Source organism: Hippocampus guttulatus, chromosome 12 (assembly GCF_054856545.1).
Source record: "Hippocampus guttulatus isolate MCC_2025c chromosome 12, RoL_Hgut_1.0, whole genome shotgun sequence".
NCBI lineage: Eukaryota > Metazoa > Chordata > Actinopteri > Syngnathiformes > Syngnathidae > Hippocampus > Hippocampus guttulatus.
Window position 1 is genome coordinate 20,930,132 of NC_141272.1, and position 13,457 is coordinate 20,943,588.

General features: G+C 44.1%; 1 long non-coding RNA gene across 1 annotated transcript; it reads right to left on the reverse strand.

The window, feature by feature from the left end:
• Positions 1 to 10,114: 10,114 nt before the first annotated feature.
• Positions 10,115 to 13,227, reverse strand: LOC147197787 (uncharacterized). Its single transcript, XR_015102528.1, has 3 exons — positions 12,949 to 13,227; positions 11,066 to 11,110; positions 10,115 to 10,985 (listed from the first exon to the last, which is right to left on the reverse strand). It is a non-coding gene; the product is annotated as an uncharacterized LOC147197787 (long non-coding RNA).
• Between the last annotated feature and the right edge of the window lie 230 nt (positions 13,228 to 13,457).

Below are 13,457 nucleotides of genomic sequence, written 5' to 3' on the forward strand. Positions count from 1 at the left end.
TAGTGAAGTTCAGTAAGTTTGCTTCCAGTAAGGACAACAAACTGTGAGCTTTACACAGGACTTTTATATTTTGTGAGATACTTTTACTCAGTCAACTAAACTTCTGAACCAAACCAAAAAAATAAATAAACCAAACTGCTCGATAGCTACTCATGTTTTCAACGACTGTAACTGACATTGTATCACACCATATAGTGTCAAATGTTGTCCACTCGGCATCCATTGCAGCCTAGTCATTCAGAAAAGGGGATTCCTCCATCTGCCACCCCTTCTCAAGGTTTCTTATTTTTCCCAGATTTTTTTTTAAAGTTTTTTTTTCTTGCCCTCCAGTGGTTTTAAGATGAGGGAATTTAGGACAGGGGGATCAAATGTGGTTTTAAAAGGAGAGGACGCATGCTGTCCTCATATGAGTGTGAGTGTGGATTGTGTTTCGTCTATGTCTGCCCTGTAATTGGCCAGCAACCAGTTCAGGGTGCACCTTGCCTATTGCACGAAGACAGATGGGATAGGCTCCCGCACACCCCGCAACCTTTATGTGGACAAGCGTAGCAGAAAATGGATGGATGGATGGATAACTTGAAGGCAGTGATGGACACTTTACCTTATTTTGCCGGTCAGTCACGACCCCAGTACTTTTCCGTCCATCCATCCATCCATTTTCTGATCCCCTTATCTCCACAAGGGTCGCAGGGCATGCTGGAGCCTATTCCAGCTGTCTTTGGGCAGTAGGCGGGGTACACCCTGAGCTGGTTGCCAGCCAATCGCAGACATTAGTATTTCACAACTCATAAATAGTTACTATGAAATAATTATCATAATAAAAACATTACTTTTAGAAATCCTAGCCATCAGCATAGTGGGCGTGCATCGAGAGACATACAACATAGCCAGCTTTCTTAACTGGATTAATCGTTCATGAAATGGGTGTCGGGCAGCCCAGTAGTCCAGTGGTTAGCGCGTCGACCTCACAGTGCAGAGATACCAGGTTCAATCCCCGCTCCGGCCTCCCTGTGTGGAGTTTGCGTGTTCTCCCCGGGCCTGCGTGGGTTTTCTCCAGGTGCTCTGGTTTCCTCCCACATTCCAAAAACATGCATGGCAGGCTGATTGAACACTCTAAATTGCCCCTAGGTGTGAGTGTGAGCATGGATGGTTGGTTGTCTGTGTGTCCCCTGAGATTGGCTGGCAACTGGTTCAAGGTGTCAAGTCAAGTCAAGTACAACTTTATTGTCAAATGTGCTGTATGATGTATGTGCAACATACAGCACAGATGAAATTTCTTCCCTCTCAAGACAACTCAACTCAACTGTATTTATAGAGCACTTTCAAACAGCCATCGCTGCATACAAAGTGCTTCATAAAACAAGAGGAGCCGCTGCGGGTGTCCGCGCCGCCATCAAGTAGGCGTGTCCCCCGCCTACTGCCCGAAGACGGCGGAGATAAACTCCAGTACCCCCCGCGACCCTTGTGAGGATAAGTGGATCAGAAAATGGATGGATGGATGGAAATTGGTGTCCCTTAAGCACTTTATGTTCTCTGACTGTACAATAGATGGCATTGTTGCTTTAAAAACACTGTTCGTATGGCTCCACTCTGGCTTTGGTAATTTTGCCTCAGACACCACATATTTTACCAGGTTAGGGACGATTAAAGGGACGGACAAAAACCCACTTCCGTCCCTTCTTAATCCGTCCTTTAGAGTGTCCAATCAACTGCCATGCATGTTTTTGGAACGTGGGAGGAAACTGGAGTACCCGGCGGAAACCCACGTAGGCCCGGGGGGAACATGCAAATTCACACAGGAAGGATGAAGCCAGGATCAAACCCACAACCTCTGCATTGTGAAGTCGATGTGCTCACCACTCGACTACCGGGCCGCAGACTCCCAAATCATTACAAGGTAAAATTCCCTGCATGCATTTTGAAGCACATGCACGATGGTTTCTCAGCGAGACAAAACTTTGCAAACCTACCATCAATTTCTTCAGCAGAGATGAAAGCAAATTCCATCATAAACAACTCCTAGTAATCCTTCAAATGTCGGAGTGAGTGCATGGCATTTTTATACGTTCTGGAATAATCCAGACATAGACAAGGATTAAGGTTTTACAGAAACGTTTTATTTATGAAAAGCACAATCCCGCCAAAGTTCAAATAAAGACGCTGGTTACTTGGAGTCAGGAAAAAATGTAATCAACACTAAATGCTTGCCAAAAACAAGAAGAAACAACAACGAAACGAATCGCTCGTTGTAAAAACACAAGGAAATCCAACTACAAGGAAACATAAATGAGAACAACAAACAATCTCGTACAATTACTACATACACTATGAGAAAAAAAACATGGCATGAACAAGAGCATAAAAATCATGAGCATCTAGAAAATTAGCACTTGGTACGAGAGTCATGAGCAAGACGAACAATGCGACAGTGAATAGTCATCTCAAAAATCTTTAAATAGTCCCCTGATTGCGATTGATGACGCATCGCTGGAGGGAATGTCCTCCACTCCAACATTAACTGCAACCAAAATAGATGCAAGATGAAAACCATTACACATTTGTTTACTTATGCTGTAGTCATCATGTTGAAGAACTTGGTTTGCTAAATTTGTCTCCTTCAGGTATCTGGAGCAGAAAGATGGTGGCGAAACATGGCAGCCTCCTATAGGAGAGGTGTGTCCTATACACTGTATTTTCCGCACTAAAAGGCTCACTGGATTATGAGACCCACCTTAAATGAATGGGTTATTTTTTAACATTTTTTTCATATATTGGACGCATGGATTATAAGGCGCAATCTACAATGCATCCACTAGATGTAGCTACACTCCTTCCGTTCAACTCGAGAGGCGTTCATGACCACCTCTGAAAAACGTAAATTAACCTTACTTCAATGAAACTACGAAAATTGACAATAATGCATCAAAACAGAAATCGCAAAATAAATTCTATAGCCCCCCCTGGCATTTCCTTAAGCGGAGTTCCAACAGAATGATCAGATGTCAGTAACATGTAGGAGACTGGACTGGCTCAGAAGTGTTTGCCTTTGTTGCGCATTCACAAACGAGGAAATCACAAAATAAATTCTGTAAGGGTGCTATATTAGCGATTACTTCATGTACAAATACAATTTAAAAATTACATTGATGTGATTGAAGATATTTATTTGCTATATTAGCGATTACTTCATGTACAAATACAATTTTAAAATTACGTTGATGTGATAGAAGATATTTATTAGCATATTATTGAAATTAATAGTGGGTTTTCTAAATAATGAATTTTTACACACTGCCTCTGAAAGTTTTGTTTCAACGTCATAAAAACTCAAGAGGCCCACATACTCTACTTAGTCTAGATGTACTTTAAATCTTTAATATATACTGTATTCCTGTAGGGCGGCCCGGTGGTCAACAGGTTCGCGCGTCGAATTCACAGTGCAGAGGTGCAGGGCTCGATTCCGTCTCCGGGCTGCCTGTGTGGAGTTTGCATGTTCTCCCCATGCCTGTGTGGGTTTTCTCTGGGTACTCCGGTTTCCTCCCACATGGCAGGTTTATGGAACACTCTAAATTGTCCCAGTGTGAGTGTGAGCCCGGATGGTTGCTCGTCTCTGTATGCCCTGCGATTGACTGGCAACCAATTCAGGGTGTACGCCACCTGCTGCCCGAAGACAATTGGGATAGGCTCCGGCACCCCCCGTGTCCCTTGTGGGGATAAAGTGGATCGGAAAATGGATGGATGGAGATATTCTTGTGCTACAGCTTTCACAACACATTCGGACACACTCGCACATGACTGTAGTTGTTTTGATAGTACTGATGACAATGAATAACAATACAATCACATTGCGATTGAGAAACGCCACCTACACCTGAGAATAGACAGCTCTATCAGGGAAGGTGCAGCTGATTTATTACCAAATATCTCAAGGGTCGCATGACTTCCTATTCTTACAGGGATGGACGTACGACCCAGCGCTGATAGTATTTGCTTGACCATTTTGTAATTCCTATTTATTGTATTACTCGAAATACTCAAAGGCAATTTCAGTGTATTGGAATTGTATCTGGCCACAACATCACCAACAAACATTTGCACATGACGTGACCCGGATTCGAACAGGGTTTGCTGCTGCCACAATGTAGGATACTAAGCATGACACGAACAAGAACTGGGCTAAAGGAATTCCATTATGGATACCTTTTTTTCTGATCAGGCCACAGTCCAATTCCATGCAATTCATCCATGAAATCTGGGGTTCAGGTAAAAATGAGCACCAAACAACCTCTGGCTCATGAGAGAACCACATTAACATTAATTGCAACCCTGGCTATGGCATAATGAAATGTATCATGGATGTATGTAATTATATCGCACAGTATAGTTCATTGTCTGTGTATTTGTATAGTTTTTATTTGGCTTTGTTTTACTCTGCGGTCTGCTGCCAGGTTGGCACTACAAATCAGAATGTGTTCTCAATTGCCTTACCTGGATTGATAAAAATTATTATTATTTTTATCATTTTTTTAAAGCCTTCTTTATATATTCAAGAGCGATTGTACATCATCATGGGATCTTTTGAGGGGACTAAATATACTATACACCAGAGGTCCCCAACCTTTTTTCCCCACAGACCGGTTTAATGTCAGACAATATTTTCAGGGACCAGCCTTTAAGGTGTTACGGATAAATACAACAACTCAACTCAACTGTATTTATAGAGCACTTTCAAACAGCCATCGCTGCATACAAAGTGCTGTACATGGAGCAACTAACATATACAACAGTAAAGCAACAAATCGGTAACAAAGACGGTCGAAAGCACCGAACAGCAAAACCAAGAACAAATCTGAGTCATCCTGAGTCAAATGCCAAAGAATACAAGTGAGTTTTGGGGCGGGTTTTAAAGATGGGCAGCAAGGAGGCTTGCCGAATGTTCAGTGGGAGGTCATTCCAGAGAGCGGGACCAGCAACAAAATCATATGATATGACCCGCATGAAAACTGGTATTTTCGAAACAATAATACGCACGAATAATGACACGAGGAACGTCCTATCTGGCTGCAACGCTCTCTGGTCACCATGGTAACGGTTAAGCCTGCCTTCAAAATAAGATACACCGCAAATATAAAGTGTATGAAAAATAGGACTCACCATCTCCGCATATTATGCAGAGTGGGCTTGGTGCGCGGGAATCTTCCGTTGAGATAAACCATATTTTCAGTAGGACTCCTGACACTGTCTATTAAATGGAGCCTTGTTTTCCTTGGAAGTCGAAGGCTCCTCTTTAGTTTCTGGCTGGGCATTTTCCCCTTTCCAAAGACGTTTGTTTTTTGCCCCTGGGTTTCATTTTAGAGGTAACCTATCACGTGACCGAGAAGCGGGCCTTGACCTGCGTCAAGAGTGAAACACTACAGACGGATGTAACAGAGAATCCGGTGAATTTTCAAAATAAAACATTTTCTTATTCCAAAATAAATAAAACAGAAGTAATGTGAGTTATTTATTCTTTCTGTGCGGCCCGGTGCCAAATGGCCCACGGACCGGTACCAGTCGGCGGCCCGGGGGTTGGGGACTCCCGCGATACACAATCTGCTCAGAACCCCTGTACCAAACATCAGAGGTCTTCAACCACCGGGCCACGGACCATTTGGTACCAGACCGCACAGAGTCAGACCTGTAAGCTGAGAACATATTTACCCCATCAGACGTGGTGGGAATGTGTTAGCCAATTGGTGTCTCCCTCCTAACATTGTTTTGCAGCTTGAAATAAACACAATCCACCAATAAATGAAAGAAGCAGTAAACAGAAAGTAATAATAACAAATTGACCAAATGTACAACTAAACGCGCAGCTATTGGGCAGCCATGACTGAAGAAGATGAAGCTATTTTGACAAGAAATTTCATCTGTGCTGTATGGCACATTTGACAATAAAGTTGTATCTAATCCAATCCAAGAGAAGTTCCTCCCCTAGTGGGATTTCCAGAGCAACGTGGAGGAAGAAGCTGTTGTGGGTGCTATGTCGTCAAAAACAAGACGTTACAAGAAACCTTGTTAAATTATTTGAACAAGAAGCACCCAAGTGATCAAGTGAAAAGCATGAAAATGCAGATTTTGCACAGCCTGCCCACGTACACATTTGCAGTTTAGACGCTAACTAAACGGCAGCCACCGGATGAAAGCAACAATGAATTGTTTCATCTTTTAATCAGTCACATTTGCAAGTAGCTTGAAGATGCTTACGTGTATGTAGAATCACAACTTTATTTATAACGATGATGTTTATAGTATAAGGCGAATTTATTATTCCTGATTGGTTCATTTCTTAGTAGTTCACTATTATTTTATTTTATTCTACATTTGTTGTGCAATATAATATCTTTATTGTCAGGACCAGTGCTTTAAAACTGGCAATGCAAAAGCAACGACAAAATGGTTGCCGGTCCGCGAACAGCATATTATTGTCTCAATTGGTCCGTGACACCAAAAAGGTTGGGGACCACTGCCCTACATAATCCGAAGCAGCCACCACCTCTCTCGCTCTCTCGATTTTGCTGTCACCTATGGTAATGAAATGGTGTTTGACATCCAATCAACTGTACTGATAACCCCTCAGGAAGCAATATGGGTCATGAACTATTGATTTTGAGGAGTTAGGAGACTGTAGTGCAGGGGTGGCTTGCGAGCCGCATGCGGCTCTTTGGCTGGTTCAATGCGGCTCCCGGGCTTTCACATGAACACCGTCAAAAATGCCTCGGTGGTGGCGCTACCCCATTCAAACAAAGGCGCTAAGTACAGCAGAACTTACGATGTCAGCCTATCATCAAGCCCGTTACTTGATTGACATACAGGGCAACCAGTCAGATGACAATTTTTGACCTTTACATCACTGCTTCAGGAAACATCCTTCACCACAGCTGCCCCTCACACTATCCAACTGCCCTGTGTCAACCGTCGAGACCTTCAACTTCCTGGGAATCACAGTCTCCCAGGACATGAAGTGGGAGGTCAACACCAATTCCAGGGCCTAGCAGAGGATGTACTTCCTGAGGCTGCTGAGGAAGCATGGCCTGCCACAGGAGGTGCTACGACAGTTCTACATAGCAGTTAACGAATCAATCCTGTGTTCTCCCATCACGGTTTGGTTTGGGGCCGCCACAAAAATGGACAAAATCCGACTTCAACGGACAGTTAGGACGGCGGAAAAAATAATTGGCACCGCCCTACCCACTCTTGAGGACTTGCATACTGCAAAAATCAAAACAAGGGCACGGAAAATCCGACTGGATCCCCGCACCCTGCCCACCACCTTTTCCAGCTACTCCCCTCAGGCAGGCATGACCGATCCATGCGTACCAAATCCAGCAGACACTTTTAAACAGCTTCTTCCCTCTCGCCATTAAATCCTTAAACAGTCACTGACGTATACTCCACTGCACCAGACACTTCAAAGCGCTCAAGGACATCTGCACAATTGCGCACTTCTTGTACTACAAATACTGCTACTGGTCACTTTAAAATGGTTCAATCATTTTCTGCGCCAACTGTATAACTGTTATAGTATTGTATTCTACCACTGATCACTTTAGCTCTGCTGGAGACTTTGCACATTGTCTCACAGTTGTCACTGGGTGGTACCACCGCACTACGGTTCACTTACATTACGAAATGTCCTTCCATACTTATTTTTCCATACTTATTTGTCATGTCCTTCTTTATGATGATACTAATGTAGCGTGTTATATCAGAGACAAATTCCTTGTGTGTTCTACATACTTGGCCAATAAAGATGATTCTGATTCTCATGCGGAAACAATGGCGCTAAGCGCTAAGTTAGTCAGTAAATTACCTCTGATTTGAAGGCAGGGGTGCCCAATACGTCGATCACGATCGACCGGGAGCCAGCGGACTGGTCCCAAGTCGACCTTGAGAGGAGGGAGGAGGAAATGTGGGTGGAATTTGTGTGTCTGTGTTTCGGTGTCATTTCGGGGCCGTTCCGGCTGTTGCTCATAGTGTCATACGTGCGTGCATATGCGTGTGTGTGCATGAGTGTGTATATTATTGCACGTGCGCGATCGGGTCTATTGCAGGAGGTTGATCGCTTCAAAAGTCAATCTTCGGTCAAAAAACGTTTGGTCACCTCTGATTTAGAGTGTTCCATTAACCTGCCTTGCATGTTTTGTGGAATGTGGGAGGAAACCGGAGTAGCCAGAGAAAACCCACGCAGGCACATGGAGAACATGCAAACAGGAAAGCCGGAGCCCGAATAGAACCCTCCACCCCTGCACTGTGAGGCAGACATGCTAACCAGTCAACTACCATGCCACTTTACAGTCTTGAGTTCACCTAAAATATATATTTTCCCAGAGGAAGCCAAGTATTCTCAAAAAAATCCCATTATGTGCAGTTTCTGCAGATAGAAGTTGGGAACATGTCCCCATACCAGTCAATCAAAGTCACATTTGTCGAGTTTTACTTGTCAGTGGCAAAACTATTCTGGATTAACTTTTTGTTGAGTTTAAAACAATTCTGAACTGGTTGATGCTTCAAAGTCTGACTAGTCTTTATTCGTCCTCCATTTCACTTACCTATAACAGCCTTAGCTAGAGGACTCCCATCAGATGATATGGCCATAATTGGCACGGTACTTAAGGATCTGTACCATGCCCTGTATGGGAAGGATGACCTCTACTAGATGGGATGATGGGGAGGTGGTCACTTGATTGATTACCTTGTCTGAAAGGACCCCCACACTCTCCCAGTGGTTAGCTTCGTGTCCTCTGGACAGCTGTGTCTGCAGCACTCAGCATTTGTGTGTCCACTGGGTGTATGTTGGTGTTTTATGTAGTTCCAGAAAAGATATTGTGACTTTAAATTACTTTTTCTGTAATTGACCTCATGTTCTCATTTTTTGGAATGATAATATTTTGATCCAAATATAAGAATTTCCTTTGAACTTGTTTCACCATGTAAGGCAATGGAGGAAAGTTTTCCATTTATAATGACGACCTGTCTTGCCCAATGGTCTTTGACAGCAGCCATTCAGAGATGAGAATTAAACCATCATCTTTTTGGTCACTAAAGAAACCGGTGTAATAAGTAAGCCACAGTTGTATTGTCCTTAACATACATAACATGAATAAACTTCGAATTTATATCACCAGCCAATATGCCTTTCCAAGCATTTTCTAAATGGACTGGCTTCATATTTGAACTTACTTTGTGATTTAAAAGTGGCATGGTTGGTCCTGAACTCAGGGTTGCTGCAAAGGACAACAAATGTTTTTTCACAGCTAAGTTCAAGTGGATTTTGGTTTGGGGTTAGAAGTGAAAGTAATTCATTCAAAGTAAGTGCCTTTTGATATTCCTCATCTTGATGCTTCAGCCATGGCATCCTAGAAGGATAAAGTGATGGGAGATTGAAATGGCCGGTGGTGATAATAAGGAGCTGTGGTTGTGAGGACCTGAGGTTCAACCTGCTCTAATGGAGGGCAGGTGGTGATAATCGCAGAAGGGATAAATTAATGTCCAAATTTTATGGCGGGTCAGCATGGACGATGATGTCTTATATTGCAATGACAAGTTTTGGTAAAGGAAAATTTCAAAAGTGGAACAGAGAGACAGGAAACTCATCATTGTAAATGAATAGTTTTGAGCTCACCTGAAAAAAGCAAATGATTACTGGCCGTGTCTTTTGCAATTATCAATTTAACCATTAGGCTGATTTTATTTGTTCCTATTTCAAAAATTACAACACGTGTCGATAGGTTCGATGGATCACTCCCTGAAACACACTGAATTCATGTCTTAACGAAATACAGTGATCCCTTGCTATTTCGCGGTTCGTTTATCGCGGCTTCGGTGCATCGCAGATTTTTTCAAACATTCATAAAAAATATACAGGTATATATATATTCTTGAAGTCCGCAAAAATCAGTGTCTAAGTCAAGGGGGGGGGGGCCACATTGATTTCTAAATTTGACAGGTGGGCCGGGTCAGCACAAGATACGGTTCATATAAAAAACTGTATATGTTGACTGTCCATACCAAACATCAACAGAACAAAAGCATTAAAGTATTACCTTTTTTTTTTTTTTTTTTAATGAGAACAGTGAAACAACTGTGGTATATGTCCTGTATGAACGTCCAAGTATGTTAACAACATACATGTGTGACAACACAAGCAACAAAGTGCAACAATATATTGCCCTAAAACTGCAGCATACAGTACAGGTACGTGACAAAATATAACAAAGTTAGGACTATTTGCGACAAAATGACACGAGTAAAAGACCTGGTGGTTTCTTTCCACTCACTCACTGTCTCGAACTTGACCTCTCCTCGATCACCACACAAGACAGCGTTGCTCAGTTGATGTCGTGCAATGAATTTTTGATGCCAGCCACGGGACACTTCAAAGTCTTTGATGCCCATAGTTAGTGTTATGGAATTTGCTTTCTCTCTGATAAGCGGTCCAGTTTGTGGAAAGTTTTTAGCACGATAACAGTCAAGCCATACCAGGAAACGTGTATTTACTCGACTGTCCGTCGAGCCGCAAGCAATTCACTCTGAGCATGGAAATAGCCAGAATCGGACTGAGCAAGAATCGCTTCCTCGTTTTTCAAAGTCTCGTAGATTTGAGACTTTCCGACTCCAAACGTCTCCTGAATGTTTCATACATTTAACCTGCTTCGTTTCATCAGATACACTTCACTCTCTCTTCCGGGGCCATTACTGTTCCTCTTCGTTTGGATGCCATGATCTACAGGACGTAAAAATATTCGCAATTCCAGTAAAACTCACAATAAAGAGTCTCTTGCATGTCGCTGTTTTGGATCCAATGATAGAAATAGCGGCGCGGAGAGCCGGACACACTTATTCCGTCGTATCGAGCGGGAGTTGCTTGAGTTGGCGCGACTGCGGGCTTCTGTGTCGTCTCCACCTCCCTCCCTGTGCTCTGCAACTTCAAGTAATTGCGCCACCTGCCGTTGAAATGCCTGTCATTACAAGTCTAGTTTAAATGAATGCAATCATTTACATTGAACCTTAATTGTGTACCAACCTTTGGCGGGCCGGATCCGGCCCACGGGCCGTAGTTTGTCCACCCCTGGTCAAAGAGAGAGACAGAGAGAGATAGATAGAGGAGGCTTATAAGAAAAAAAGCAGGTCTCTTTCATCCTTAATTGTCTTAATTGACTAATCATAAACACGTCTGCTGCACGCTGCAGGATCGCTGGCCTGAGTGTGTGTGTGTGTGTGTGTGTGTGTGCGTGCGCGCAGCTCTGCTCAAGCGCAAAGGCCCACGTGGGAAATTTAAAAAAAATATATATATATAAATTAAAAATTCCTCGTCTCACCCCCCCTCGGGTGGTGTCCGTCCCTCATTCAGCTCGGGTCCTCTACCAGAGGCCAGGAAGCTTGAGGGTTCTGCACAGTATCCTTGCTGTTCCCAGCACTGCACATTTCTGGACTGAGATGTCCGATGTTGTTCCCGGGATCTGTTGCAACCACTCATTTAGTTTGGGGGTCACTGCCCCGAGTGCTCCGACCACCACAGGCACGACTGTCACCTTTACCTTCCAGGCTCTCTCCAACTCCTCTCTCTGAGCCCTTGGTATTTCTCGAGTTTCTCGTGTTCCTTCTTTCTGATGTTCCCATCACTTGGGACCGCTACATCCACTACAACGGCTTTCCTCTGCCCTTTATCTATGATCACGATATCTGGTTGGTTCGCCATTACCATCTTGTCAGTCTGGATCTGGAAGTCCCACAGGATCTTCGCTCTGTCATTCTCCACCACCTTTGGAGGTGTTTCCCATTTTGACCTTGGGGTTTCCAGTCCATACTCCGCACAGATGTTTCGGTAGACTATGCCAGCCACCTGGTTATGGCGTTCCATGTAGGCTTTCCCTGCCAGCATCTTACACCCTGCAGTTATGTGTTGGAGCGTTCACACGTACAAAGCCGCTGAGCGTGTCTGCACTGGCACAGCGTCGGTGCAGCCCCACTTGCGTTCACACGGCAGTTTCTGCAGCGGAGCAAAACGACAGAAAACAAATGAGCTGTCGTGTTGGTTGTTTTTAAAACGTATACACAACTCAAGTGACTACTGGACAGGCACGTCCTTTTCCTTCTCGGTCTCCGTGCCTTCTGCTCGAGAGTGACCGCCCCCGAAAACGTAAATCAACGATGACTTCAATTACACTCAGAAAAGCAAACACGTAATGCGCCAAACAAAAAATCAAGAGAGGAAATCACAAAATAAATTATATGGGGGGCGAGGGGTTGTGAACACACAACATAGGGAAACAAACTACACAAACAACTCCGAGACAGTCCAGTCTCCTACAAAAGGAAAGATGTTACCAGCCAAGTCTTGTGTCGTTATTAAACAAACACATGACGGAAGTCCGACAGAGCGCGAAAGCAACGCATTCTCGCCGTACGTAAACTCTTCACAAGCATTTGCTCTGGAGCAAATTTAACCCAGTTGCGTTCACACGTGCAAATTTACACCGGTGCTCCTTCGCTAACGAGCATTTGCTCTGGAGCAAATTTTTAAACTACCTCCCTGAGGTGGATCAAATTTGGTCCGGTGTAAGCTGTTTTCCGGGGCTACGCCGGAGCTAATTTGCACGTGTGAACGCTCTACTGGGGCAGACCTTGCCGTGTGAACACCCCTCATGGCTGTATCCCTTCACTGGCGCAGATCAGCCAAATCCTCAATTCCTTTTCGAAGCGAGAATTCCAACTTCTCCATGTTGTTGTCGATCGCTCCAGAACCGCAATTGCGGTTGAGCTCAGTCACCGCTTGAGTCTGAGTGTTGGACATTCGCGCTAGACCATCGAGAATGACCGGCAGCTTCTTCACTTCCAATAAAGCTGCTTCCGTCGGTTGGATTTTGCGATAGAACAGGAAACTGCTAACACCAAACTGCAACATACCTGCTATCAGACGGCCGATAATGTAGATGTCTTCCTCCTCCTCAACGGACAGTATTGACAGGCACACCATTCTCCGATTCCTCCGTGGATCTAGGGTGTACCCGGCAGCAAATGTCCCGAGGGGCAAGCAGGCTCCCCACTGCCTGCTCTTCTCGTCGAGAAAATTTGTCGATTGCATCAAGAGACCAGCCAACCAATTCCATGGTTTGTTTTTAGGATGAAAAATACGGCGGAGGCTAGGAAAAGACAGCACAAGGACAGCACATAGACTGAGTGGCGAGCAGGGAGGGGGGAGGGGGGACAGGAGCAGAGCCAAGCAGAAAAAATAATAATAATAAATAAATAAAAATTGGATGGCGGGACCTGCAGTCTTGTGCGACTGTTCTGTCAACCAGGAGCTGATGTTTGGCTCCTCTGGTATCTCTACCAATGCCCTTCTGTGCTGCGCTCATTTATTGATCCATGTGTCCACTTCTCTTCGCCTGACATGAGCTTCCATGTTGTGGAGA